The sequence below is a fragment of the Ambystoma mexicanum genome, chromosome 1p, assembly GCF_040938575.1.
Source record: "Ambystoma mexicanum isolate Mex_15411 chromosome 1p, UKY_AmexF1_1, whole genome shotgun sequence".
NCBI classification, from domain to species: domain Eukaryota; kingdom Metazoa; phylum Chordata; class Amphibia; order Caudata; family Ambystomatidae; genus Ambystoma; species Ambystoma mexicanum.
The window spans coordinates 549,949,198-549,963,147 of record NC_090921.1 but is presented as its reverse complement, the minus strand read 5'-3'; positions in this window follow the sequence as shown (position 1 = coordinate 549,963,147).

The window sequence follows — 13,950 nt, the reverse complement described above, 5'->3', positions numbered from 1 at the left end:
TAAAAGCTTTTAGCTCCATGGCTGCCTCCAAACTCATAATGAGGGCCATAGTCTTTCTGCCGGGACCCACGGGACTGAGGCAACAGCAGCCGTAATACCCGAGTGACCATATCGTGGAAACAACGTAGAGTGGAACCCCCCCCATCCTCCGAGCTAAGAGACCAAGAGTCAGTCACCCGGTAACACAACTTGGCACCCCTGCACCGCCACCACAACAAGGCACAGTTTATGGGAACACGGGACGCGGCCTTGCATGGGGAGGCCTGCTACGCAAGCCCAAGACTCCTGCAACATAGACCCAACACTGTGAACCTGATGAGAGTCTGGTACGCAATGGTATTCACCAAGGAGTGAGAGGCCTGTGCATCACCTGCAACCAGTGTTAAAAAAACCTCTGTAACACTAACTGTACTGCCACGGGCACCAGCCCACAGACACATAGGCACCCACTGTGAATAACATACTCCTGTAATCACCCGGGGACTTCCCAAACCGCACCAAACCAGACAGTAAACAATGCCGACTCAACAAGGTGTGAACGGACTCTGGGTATGCGACCCGCCCTTGGTGCTCACCCAGAGGACAACTTATGAAGACACGGGCGACCACAAATCCAACTCGTTGCCATCACCCTATCGGCACCCATAAAACTCTGACATTTGCGTTGCTCTCGAAGCTCCGGACTCACTATGGGACTGAAGCGGGCACCTGCACCTACCGTCCCTCCAAGACCACCCACAAAGCACAATGGGCAAGGAGAAGGCCAAAAGACAAGTCTTACAAAACAAAATGGACCTCTTCATGGTCGCCCCCCCCCTAGACACACAACGCAAGCCCCTGGCATTGAAGATCTTGGGGACCAAGCCCAAGACCCTTCTATCTCACTCACCGACATCATGGGGGTGATTGGTGACTCAAGGTCATCTCTAGAACTGAAAATAGGCCTCTACTCAGACTACCTACCCATCAAACTCAAAATCTCCCATAACACTACCATTGCATTCCATCTAGTGTATCGCCCTCCAGGACCCTCAAATGACTTCCAGGAAGCCCTTATCCACTCGATCTCAGACAATCTTAAAAAATCCTCCAAGGTAGTACTGCTGGGTGACATGAACCTAGGGCTCAATGACACCAAGGTCCACAACTCTCAATCCTTACAAAAGGCGCTAGCTTCTCTAGGATTCATCTAAGCTATCACCAAGCCCACACACATCAAAGGACGCACCTCAGATTGGGTGACACAACATAACTGCCCCATTCTCCTCCACAACATATCTCCCATCCCCTGGTCTGAACACTTCTGCATCAACTTTCACGTCGACGCCTTACCAGAACCTGCAAGGCCCTCCATCCTTCTCCTGGCAGGGCCCTCAAGGAGCTCTAAAAAACTAACGAAGGACACACTCCTCCCACATCTGCTCATCCCAGCACTACAAACCCCTTTCCCCAATGATCCCACCCTCCTAGCTAACACATTCAGCCAAGTGATAACTACAGCGGTAGATGCTATCGCACCACTCACCGCAAAAAAGCTAAAGAAACAAAGCACTCCAATGCATGGTTCTCACAAGAACTTGCGGATCTCCGCACTAAGAAGAGAGCGCAACTGGCCACATGGAAAAAATACCCTTTCGAGGCCAACAAAACTGCATTCAAGTCTATATCCAGAGACTACAAAATAGCCACTACACAGGCTAAGGCAGACTCCTACAAAACCAGGATCACCAATGCTAATTCTAATACTAAGGAAATCTTCGCCATATTCAGGGAACTTGAGTCACCGTCCGTTCCACCTTCCACCATTACCAAGGATGAGACCTCGTGCAACCAAATTCAAGCAGCCATGCTACACAAGCTAGATACCCTACACTCCAAAATTCTAGCATAAGGCTCCTCCAGCCCGATCGCCAGACGCCCCCAGTCAAGTACCGAAATTTGAATTCTCTAATATGACTGAATCTGAGGTCATTGCACTCATAAAATCCATTAAGCCTTCCAACTGCAATGGAGATAATTGCCCCTCCCACATTATCAGAGACTGCGCTCCTGCCTTGGCTCCCATCATTACGGCCTTCATCAACTCTTCATTTCAATCCTCGCATGTACCGACATCTCTGAAAGAAGCATGGGTCAAACCTTTCCTAAATAAACATCTCTCGACCCTTCTATCCCAGGGAACTACCATCCCATCACAACCGTCCCTCTTCTGTTAAAGATTCTGGACCTGCAGGTTCAAAAATGTATTGAAGACAACCACCTCCTTGGGCTACGCCAGTCTGGCTTCCGCCCTCGACATGGTACCGAGACAGCATTACTTGACCTAAAAAATCCAATAGATGACCTAAGAGACGTGGGCAAACCAGCTCTCCTCCTGCTTCTTGACCTCTCTGCGGCCTTCTATCTGGTTGAGCATAAAACGCTATGCCACCATCTCACAAATTCAGCCCACTTCTCAACCAAAGCGTGTGACTGGATCTTCTCGTTCCTTCAGGAGAGGGTAATAAAGGTCTTTTCAAACTCTGCTAATGCAACACCCAGCTCCATCAAATGTGGAGTCCCACAGGGCTCCTGCATAGTCCCCACACTCTACAATCTTTTCACGAGACCTCTCTTCAGGATACTGGATTCCTTGGGCATCTCATATACAAACTATGCAGATGACACACAGGTCCTCATCCCCCTATCAGGCGACTACACCACAGACTTGGACACACTCAACAGCATTTATGCCACCATCCAATCATGGATGGCGGAGAACTGGCTCTGTCTAAATAGTGATAAGACCAAACTCCTACTTGTCGACTCCCCATCTACACTGGGCAAACTTGACACTAACTGCCAATCCTTCATCGTGGATAATATTCCCATCAGAGTCTCTCAAACAATCAAAACATTGGGTGTATATCTAGAACCCAGCCTTACCATGGACAGACAGGTCAATGCTGTTGCCTCCTCTGCAGCATATCACTCCAAACTCATCAATGCCATCAGGCCCTTCCTATCACGGCAAAACTGCATCTCAATTGCCAGAACCATCATCGGCTCCAGACTAGACTACTGCAATGCGCTGTTCATTGGAACCTCCCAAAAAAACCTCGCCAAACTCCAGATTGCACAAAATAATGCCTTAAGAGCTGCTACTGGCACTTCACGCAAGGAACACATCTCAGGGATCAGGAGGCACGTACATTGGCTCCCCATCAAGGAAAGGGTAGTCTTCAAAACTCTGGCCCTTACACATTAGTGTCTTCACGATCAGTCCCCTCCCTATCTGACACAGAGGATAACCAGACAAACAGTCACCAGACCTTCAAGGGCAAACTATGCTAATAGAATCACTGTCCCGCACACGCGCAGGCACAAGCTTCCCCACTATGGCAGCAACTTTATGGAACAACCTCCCAGGTCAGATTAGATCAATTGATTCTCACACAGCCTTCCACAAGGCCTTAAAAACCCAGCTCTTTGTATAAGAGCCCTTCACTCCAGGTATGCGCTACCACTGTATCACCATGTGTAGGACACTTTATGTTATGCCACTTGCTACCTAGACAAGAATATGAGTAACCAAATGTTACTATCACTATGTATCCTCTGTAACCATGTAACTGGATCTACCTGAACCTTTCTTAAGTATACCTTCTGGGGCCGCTTATTGTAACCCTCAAGCAAGCCTTCTTTAAATCTCCTTATAGCGCCTTGTTGCCTCTGGGCTGTAGTGCGCTATATAAATACTAAAATAAAATAAAAATAAAATAAATATCCCTCTAAATAACCCCATGATGGGAGACACGCAGAGGTGACACAGATGGGGCAGATCTCCCTGCTGACCTGGAATGTAAATGGCTTGGGGTTGGGTATAAAACGAAAACTGGTACTTCAGTATCTTAATCAATCCTCCCCAGATATCGCCTTCATTGCAGAAACTCATTTGTTAAGCACCAACTGCGGGTTCTTCAAGAAGTTTAACTACCCACATACATATCCAACAGGATTCTCTAGAGGCTCCAGGTGTGTCAGGATCCTTCTGCATAATTGGTTCCCATTCAAGGCCAGAAAAGTGAGAGCAGACCCTAGGGGCAGGTTCGTGATGGTACTTGAGGATATGTGGGGAGAGATCTGGGGCCGCATAGTAGTGTATGCACCTTGCACGCTGATGGCGGAACTCCTCAACGAGCTGCAAACCATAATGATAGAGGAACGAGTGGACTTGTGGACAATAGGTGGGGACTTCAATGAGGTCATGGAGACCGTTTATGAAAGATCATACAGGGGCAACAGGGCTGTAGACATTCCAACCAAACTGTGCACCTTTGTTGAAGTGATGTGGCTATCTGACACGTGGAGGGCAATACACGCATCAGGCAAAGGCTACCCATTCTACTCCAATGCACATAGGTCTTTCTCTAGACTCGACTATGTCTTCACCCCCCAGAATATGGCTCATCAGTGACTGTCTGCAGAATTCCTGGCAAGGAGGATATCAGACCACTCCCCCCTACTGATTAAACTAAAGGGTGCACAACACAAGCGGGAACCCACCTGGCGCTTGAACGCCTATTACCTGGGGGTACCAGAGATAATGCAAGGACTCTCTAATAAGACATCAGAATACTTTGACCTAAATGAAGAGTCGGTACACTGTCCGATTATAAGCTGGGAAGCATATAAAACAGTCTCAGAGGGGAAGTGATATACTTGGTGGATGCCCACCGTAAGCGGCACATAGAGACAATCACTGAAGTGGACGCCCAGGTGGTAGCAGGAGGAACAACTGCTAGAGGAAGGGACTCATGCAGCGCATGAGGCTCTAGTAACGGCCCAAGAGATCTTGAAGCACACTGCCCTAGATAATGCCTGGACGGCCCACTGGTTGATCCGGAGCCAGATATATGAACGAGGGGACAAAGCAAGAAAAACCCTTGCCTGGTTAGACGGTGGGAAAAGAGCAAGGGGCAAGTAAGGGCCATCCAAGTAGTGGAGGGGGAAATGTTAACAGGGGACTCAGAGATCGCAGAGGCCTTTGCTAACTACTATGAGCAATTATACTCCCCTCCAGCAAGGGAACACATATAAAATTCCCCGAACTTCCTAGACTCGATCACGATCCCTCAGCTCTCTAGGCCACAGACAGAATGGCTGGACACCGCCATTACCGAAGAGGAAGTAGGGGAAGCTTTGTGACAACTGCAGACGGGGAAGACTGCTGGCCCTAATGGTTTTCCAGTAGAGATATGGAAAAGGCTGAGCGAGACAACGAGACACAAGCACAGCATGTTCCTCCGCTGCAGGGAACTAGGCAGCCTTCCCCTGGACCTCCGGAGAACACATATTGTGGTAATTCCCAAAGCAGGAATACCCCCCGAACGCTGTGCCTCGTATAGGCCTATATAATTAATTAATGGGGAAGCCAAAATATCAGCCAGAGTCTTAGCCAATAGAACGCTCAGACTAATCGAATCTTTGATCCACCCAGATCAGTGCGGGTTTATGCTGGGTAAATCTACACAAATGAACCTCTGCAGGGTCCAGATTGCCCTAGATCGTGCAGCTGAAAGCCCAGACCCGCTGGCCCTCCTTTCGGTCGACTTTGAGAAGGCCTTTGACTCGGTGGGGTGCGATGCCCTATGGGTAATTATGAGATGTATGGGATTTTGACAAAACTTTTATGCTCATTCATGGAATTTTTGCGCCGAAAAATGGGGATTTGTGCGCCATTCTGCCCGCAAATCCCCATTTGTTAAACAGGGATTTGCGGGCAGAATGGTGCACAAAACTCAGATTTTCAGCGCAATTAATTCCATGAATCAGCCCTTTTATGTCATGGGTTAAACTCCTCTACGTCCTCCCTAAAGCATCTGTACGTGTTAACGGGAAATCATCTAAGATGTTCCCGTTGGGCAGGGGGACCAGACAGGGCTGCCCTTTCTACCTCTGTTATTCCTGCTTTCGATTGAAGCCCTTGCAATTAGGCTCAGAGCTGATACACAATGAACTGGGTTTGTCTGGCCAACGGGAGGTGAAGAACGCGTCTCATTGTTCACAGATGATCTCCTTATATACCTTTGTAAACCAGTGATCTCCTGCCCGATTGTGTCCAGAACCCTTGAGGAATTTTTGGGGGACTCCGCGTAAACACGCAAAAAATGATCTACTTCCCTGTTTAAGGGGGGGATGAAGTGATTCCAGAACCCTGTCCATATCCCATTTCGGTACTGGGCTTCACCTACCTGGGTATACGGGTCAGTGCGACGCTGGATGAATTCCTGAAGCTAAACCTGCAACCGGTAGTGCATACATTCGGGAATGACGCTTCACACTGGCAATCTCTCCCGCCATCGCTACTCGGGGGGGCGGCTCTGTTTAAGATGTTGACGCTACCAAGACTCCTTTATGTCCTCCAAAATGCCCCACTCCCTATACCCACCGAAATATTCACAGACATTGATAAGACTCTTTGCACATTACTCTGGGGAGGGAAGCAACCTCGCATTGCGCTTAAAACGCTCCAACGCTCGGTGTGGGAGGCCGGTATAGTACTGCCAAACATCCGATTGTACTATTGGGCCGCACAGCCAGGAGTAGTAAACGAGTGGCTACATGGGGACCCAAGGCTTCCACATGCCTGGGTCGAAACGAGGGATACCGCTCTCCTTCCTCCCTCTGTATACTATATGATGATAACAAGTGCCTAAGTGGGGTTGCAAGAGGGTCACTCCATACCCGCCGTGTCTGGAAGGAGATACATAGACACTTAGTTTGGAATGGCAAATCAACTCTGATCCAACCCCTGTGGCATAACACACACCTCCCCGAAATTCAGAGGATGGGACACTTTGGAACCTGGGAGAGGAAAGGAATATGCACACTGGCAGATATTATACATGAGGGGCGAATGATAGATTTTGAAACCCTAGTAATGAAACACGGATTGCTACCCATGGACTGATTTAGACATATACAGCTTAGACATGCTATCAACGCACAATTCCCGTGCCTTACCGACATACCCGCCTGCTCCCCCCTTGAGACAAATGCCCTCCCGGACCGTATTCCCTCTAAAGTTACTTCCAGCCTCTACCAAGCAAACAACTCCTTTGGCACTAAGGACCTCACTGGCCTCAGAGGGAAATGGGAACAAGACCTGGGTGCATTGGAAGCTGAAGATTGGGTGGAGGCACTGATGTCTCCCCGAGAAATTGACATTGATTCCAAGCTTAGACTGATAGAGCTGCGAATACTGCACAAGTCATATTGCTCCAGAACAATGATGGCTAGATGGGGTGGAGGGACTGAGGACAGTGAATGTCTCTGATGTAGAAGAGCAGATGGCACCTTCTTCCACATGATCTGGGAATGTGGGGTGCTACAGGAATTTTTGACGTGTCTCACTAGTCTCTCCAGATTAATGGGTTCACCGATTCCAAGAGACCCCAAACTGATTTTATTGGGTGTGTGGGGAGAAACTTATTTCACCAAATACAAAAAAGCATCCCTGGGAGTGGCACTAGGGGCGTCAAAGAGGCTAACGGCTGCCACCTGGGGCTTTGCAGACAAGATAAGCATAGACCTATTGTCCAACAAAATGGCTAGGTGTGCCTACCTGGAGCGACATATCTACTCCTCAAGGGGTATCCCCAGAAGTTTCAGAAAATATGGGGGGGAAATGGGAAGAATAAACATTGAATCCAGAATACTGTGAATGCCCTGAAATAACCAGATTATCACCCTGTGTGTCTGAGAACTTCAGTGCTCCAATCCTGGTATTCATTGTCAAATGTTTATTCTGTTTTCAGCGACCCTGATGACTGTGCTCCTAATGCTAATGTGTACTCATAATGTCTTCTTGTTTGATAAAACCTAATAAAAAGAGTTTTTATTAAAAAAAGAGGCCCAGAAAGAACTGAAACAGTTAGAATATAAAGAGCAAAAGAGCTATATTTTTTAATCAAAGCAACAAAACCTCATTGAGCAACTACAAAATGAGGCAAAATCCCACCTACAAGCAAGTGCAGAGTGAGAAAAATAGTTTGCTGCTCTGTTAGATGACATTATGTACCTAAAAATAGTCAAGGAATTGGAAAGGTAAAACAATCAATTCATCATCAAAGAGATTAACTCACAACAGGAGTTTGATTAAATGCTTCAGGATTTAAATATTCTGTCTAAACAGAACCTACAGCTAAGAAAAGATCTAGTGGAATTAAGGTTGGAAATGGATGCAGAAAATGGTCAGTCCATTTCCCAGGAAATTACCAGAATTGTGGAAGAGAACATCAAGCTTGTGGAGCATGTGAAGCAAGCAGAAACTGACCTGTCACAGGCAGTGCATTGCACGGATGCGCAAGAGAAAGAAACAAGTTTCTTGAAAGACAAGCACATGGAATATGAACGTATAATACAGGACTCCCAAAGAGAAAATGAACCATTTCAGTAGGAAGTACAGGACATGAATGGTCAATTAGTGCCTCAGAGCAGGGTGCTCAAGATCCGTCAGGTCTTGGTGTCAGAAATAAAAAAAAACAGCTCTCTGAATACCAACAGGAAATAAGGACAGAGAGAAGCAGGTGTGAGAGTCACAAAAATAAAATTGAGAAATATAAAGATGCTCTGCGGCACCCTGACTAAACAGGGTATGGGATAGGGCTCTCTGATCAAGGTGAGATGCCCCTCCCATCAGGTACCTCACGCCAGGTAGCCACAATTTGCCATGTACAAATGGGAACTGACTCATGCAGACCACCTAAAGAGAACAGAATGACATGAGGCAGTTGGACTATCCAGGCCTAGCCAAACTAATCCCGAAGACCAGTCCTTGTCTCACATTGATGAGTATTCATCTCTACCATGCAGAAGGGAAGGGAGCTCGACCGGCATGTCCTAGGAGACTAAAAAGAATATTGTGAGTACTTCAGACCATGAAAATTCCTATGATGAGAAATCAGATTGTTGGATTGGCTGAAGATTAGATTACAAAGAGAAATCATTTCAAATCAGAAATGATGTCAGAAATGATGTGAATTGCATAGCATTTGCCAAATGGACATTCTCACATGAGTACTCCAGTTTATTTGAGGGGCTGGAGGACCAGGATCAATATAAATGGTTCATCTATAAAGCAGCCATTTTACAACATGTCTCCATACATAGGAACCCACAGGAGGCATATAATTTGCAATGTGGAGGCGATCAGGCACCTAGGGAGTTTGTGCAGGAATTAAAGTGTGCATTTGCTCAGACTTCTGGCAAGTGAACACAAATAGAAGGGAGTTTGTGACGGCCTATTTCCAAGTGCTTCTCAAATCCATTATGACTCAGTTGATGTGTGATTTTCACAAGCACAGGGCCCTGGATTGGGTAATTGAGCAAGCCACCAGGATCAATGAGGTCCAGAAGCCCATGCAGATTAAGAATTCCCCCAAAAATCTAAAGTCATCTACCACGCCTGCTGCTGCAAAGGTGGCAGAGGTGAGACCTATCCCTCCTTTAGACCTAGAGATGGGTGGGAACCTAAAAGCATTCCACCTGCCAACAAGGAAAATGGAAGGCAGAAGGGACCTGCCGGCCCGGCCCAATTGAGTGGTAGTCAGGCAGGGGTTCAGAAGAATGATCCCTCTGACCATGCCACCTATGTACCACCTATTTAAGCCCTAGGTATAACCAGGGGCCTAACCAGGTAAGTACTGGCCCGGGAAAGTTCTCTCCAAACTTCCCTGAGGAGAGAAATATCACTCCACCTCACAAACTGAACTTTTTCTACAGGTACTCGCTGAATCCAAACTTCCATAATAATCATCCTCTCTCTCCCTGGTTTCAGGAAAATAGATACCTGAACCAAGGAGAAGGGAGGCTCAGGATGGACAATTACGGGGGATATTTCCAGCACCAAAGCTACTCCATGTGAAGGGACAGTTACCCTTTTCGGGAGCAGCAGAGGCATGACTTCAGACCTCACTCGAAACCGGAAAATGTCTCACAGCTGGAGCCACAGGTCCAGCATCTGACTGACGACCTGGGGCACATGCTGAGGGCTCAGTCAAACCCTCAACTTAACCCTGCTTCCCAGAATTCGCCAACACTCATGTCTGATGCCCTATGGGGGAAATGTGGGAAGAAATGCCTGGAAAAGTACACCTAAAGAGAGGGCCCGGGTGTAGGGGAGATGACAAGCCTTAGAGGAAGCTTCCTTTCTCACCCAGATAGAACCCCTGGAAACCTCTCAGCCTGAAAGTGTATCTTATCCCCCTGGGAAGTTAGAACCCAAAAACCAAAGGGTAAGTAGGAGAGGCCAACGAAGAACCCACTTTGTGGATGAGCTAGAGATAATCCCCTTTGAAAGAGAAGAGCCCCTGGAGGATTCAGGTCTAAAAAACTTCTCTGTCAGGAATGAGGGAATATCTCACAAAGAATAATGGGTCCCAGAAGACCCTGAGTTGGAGAGGGTAAGTATGGAGACCGACCCAGATCACAAAACTCTTCAACCCAACAAATGCGAGCCAGGCAAGGTAGAAACAGAAAGAGATACCCTCCCCACAAACAGGTTCTAAGAACTGTTGTGAGGTAAAGGGGGACAGCGAAGAATCTTGGAAGAAAGAGGATCCTCCAACAAAGCAAATTGCTTGATGCAAACATATTTGTACAGATTCCCGATCTCCGACATGGAAAATTGCCCAAGATCACACAGTGTCGGAGTTCAATATCAAGGAAATGTCCACCCGGCTGGCAAATAACTCACACTTTCTTTGCACGCTTCAGGAGAAATGGAGCAGATTGTATCCACCGGTCAAGTTGCAGGGTCAGTGTGAATTATCAGTTCTACTGGACACTGGATCCCAATTCACCCTCCTGTCCAAAAAAGGCCTTTGACCAACTCAACTCAGGATGGGGAGGGTCACCAAATAACCCTCATACCTCTTCCCAGACAACTCCAATATTTTGATAGGAATGACGAAGGGGCTGCGGATCGGGAAATAATATTGTGTGACATTGGTTAAAACATCTGGTGATAGTTGGGACTCCAGAGGGCACACCTTGTTTACTGGGCAACAATCTCCTGGGGAGGTTATCCTCTCTGATCAACTGTGTAAACAAAGTCCGCTGGACCCAGACTAACCAGCCTATAAAAGCTAATAATTAGTATCAATTATGTAATCTTGAATGGTTCCTGCCATTTAATTGACCAATGCTCAGAGAAAGTGGAATTTCATGTCAAGAATAATCAGGTCTCAGACATCACTTGGTAGAACAACCTGGTGATGGCAACTCTTCTCCATTCTTGAAAATCCACCTTCCTCCCAGTATGAAGTGACATTGCACATTGGAAGGGAACACTCAGAAATGTTACACCAGTCCAAAGTCAGAAGAAACATTGAGTCCTGTGTAAAAAGACAATGAAGAACCAGCTCAAAGTCTGATGCACATTCATAAAAAGGGCAAACAGTCGTTTTTTCCCATTCAGATAAATGAGAGGGAGGAGCCTGTACTTGCCAGAGTCCGCCTGAAAAATGGAAATAGCTTCATCAGCAAAGGATTATTCAGAAAACTCCCAAAGGATCAGACTATTCCCACATTTTCAGTGACTGATAAATGTAAAGTAGGTCTGGAAACCCCAAGCAGGTGTATGCTAAAAATGTTCATTGGTAACCAAAGCACAGAACATAATTGTTGGGTCGTGAAAGATGTCACTTTCACCTTTTATTTAGTGAAATTCTCAACCGATTCGACATCAATTTTAACCTTATTATTAATAAAGTCTGGTCACGACTGGGAGGGTACCCCATGGGCTGTGACAAAAACAAAAAAAAGCATTCCAGTAAGCTCAATTGCTGTTTTATGCAGTTGAAGAACAAGTGCAAGAAGAAGTTACCAACCCTTGACAGCTGCGGAAATTCACTATTCTCCTCAAAATTACACCTCTTGGAGTTTGCCCACCTTTGCCTCCCTTACCACTTGGTTGTCTCCCAACCATGGCACTGATGTACTTGTGTGAATGGGAGGTGAAGAAAACAATTGTCCTGGGCAATTGGGCTGAGGAGGGAAGGGTACTAGATGGAATAGGTACCCCTGTGTTCTTTCAAAGCTGTCTGCAACCCCTGGAGAAAAATAACGGGTCACGCAATGCTCAGATACCCCAAAAACAAAAACAAACGTGCATGCGACCCCTCGGTAGCCCACGTGCGTGGAACAAAGGACCCGCAGTACACTGTGGCACCCAGAAACACAAAAAATGCATACGTGTGGCACACGCAGGCTACAATGACCTCTGAATGCGTATGTGACACACAGGGCAACCAGAGTGGAAGAATACGTGTGCGACTCACCGTCTGCCTGGAAAATGAATGGAAAAAAGATGCACGTATGGCCGTTGGCAACACCCCCGCCAAAAGAAGAATTGAGCTTTGCCTCAGTAAACAAGGAGTATGCACTGCAACCATTGTGAAGTAATCGCTTGTCAACCGACAAGAAGTACAAGAATCACACGCTCGCTCTCCACAAAAAGCACGTACAAGAATATGGCATCCCACGCAGACCTTTAACCCCTGCGCACAACAACGCCTACACATGCCACGTCACTTACACGCTTACGCGCTAAGGGCCTTTCCTCGATTTTCACGCAAAAGTGCTGATTTTCACGTGCGGATTCACTCTGAATCAAGCTGGTCACGCAACAAAACACACGGAAGACCACGCTCCTGCCCAGAAGCCCATTTTCCTGCCCCCCCAGAGCTGTGAGCCATGAGCAGCCTCCCAAGAGCCATCTGCTGCTGCCTGCTGGCCACATGCCCTGCTATTTGGTGCCTGCACATCACCCATCTGCAGGGGTCCAGTTGCTGCAACCACCCCTGCTGGAACAGAAGACTCCCGACTGCTGGTCCATAGCTCCACAGCCCAGCCCCAGGACCCAGTTGCCCACCCACACATGCCTCGGGGGTTGCCATGTCGAGCCAAACTCCATCTGGGACCAGTGGTGACCCCCCCGGAAGACAGGCAGAGGAGAAGTTGGCATGCTTGTGGAGCAAGTCCTGGGGCATGCGCTGACAAGGATGGACGGGAGAGGATCTGGTTGGACATCGTGGGTGCCATCAACGCGGAGGGGGTGGCAACCCGTGACCTGAAACACGTCCATAAGCGCTGGGAGGACTTCAGGTCCAGGACCCTCAGGAAGGCCCGGTGCCTCTTGGACGCAGCGGATGCAGTGCGGTGCCGGGTCCTACTTAACACCGACCAGATGAGGGCCCTGGAACACATTCGCCCAGTGCTTCACCTCATGGTCCTCGAGAGGCAGACCCATCTGAAGTCGAGCGGTAAGTGTGCATGCATACTCATTGGACGCAGTGCATGCTGAGGTGTGCCAGGAGTGTGCAGCTTGGACATATGTCTGACATGGCCCATGTATGGATGTGTATGTGCAGGGACATGACCGTGCTGCATGTGAGTCCGGTCATGTGTGATGCACATCAATGGTGTATGTGTTCCAAAGCATGATACACAATTGCATGTGAAGATGCACACATGTTTGCATGCCTGTGTATGTATTCAGCTATGAATGGGGTGTGACACATGGATGCTCATCATGCCTTCATGTACGTGCACAGTGTACCCATGGTAGATGTGACATAGTTGCTGATGATTGCACTGTGACAGGTGGTGGAGATGTACAGATGCATGTCTGTCTGGAGGCGTGTGTGCATGTGTTCGGCACTCCCCATGTTGCTTGTGATGTCATGCCAACCTTTGGAAGTTCATGCAGATGTATGTGTATGGATGCTGATGCCTGCTGCACGATTCCTGTTAATTTGTGCATGTGTGGGTTCAAAAGATATGAGTGTGATGCCATCTGTGAAGTTTGACACTGCCACTCATGTGCAACTGTCATGTGTGTATCAGACCATCGTACAGTGCCTGATGCCTGTGTTCTATCTCTCCCTGTCTGCAGCATCGACTGAT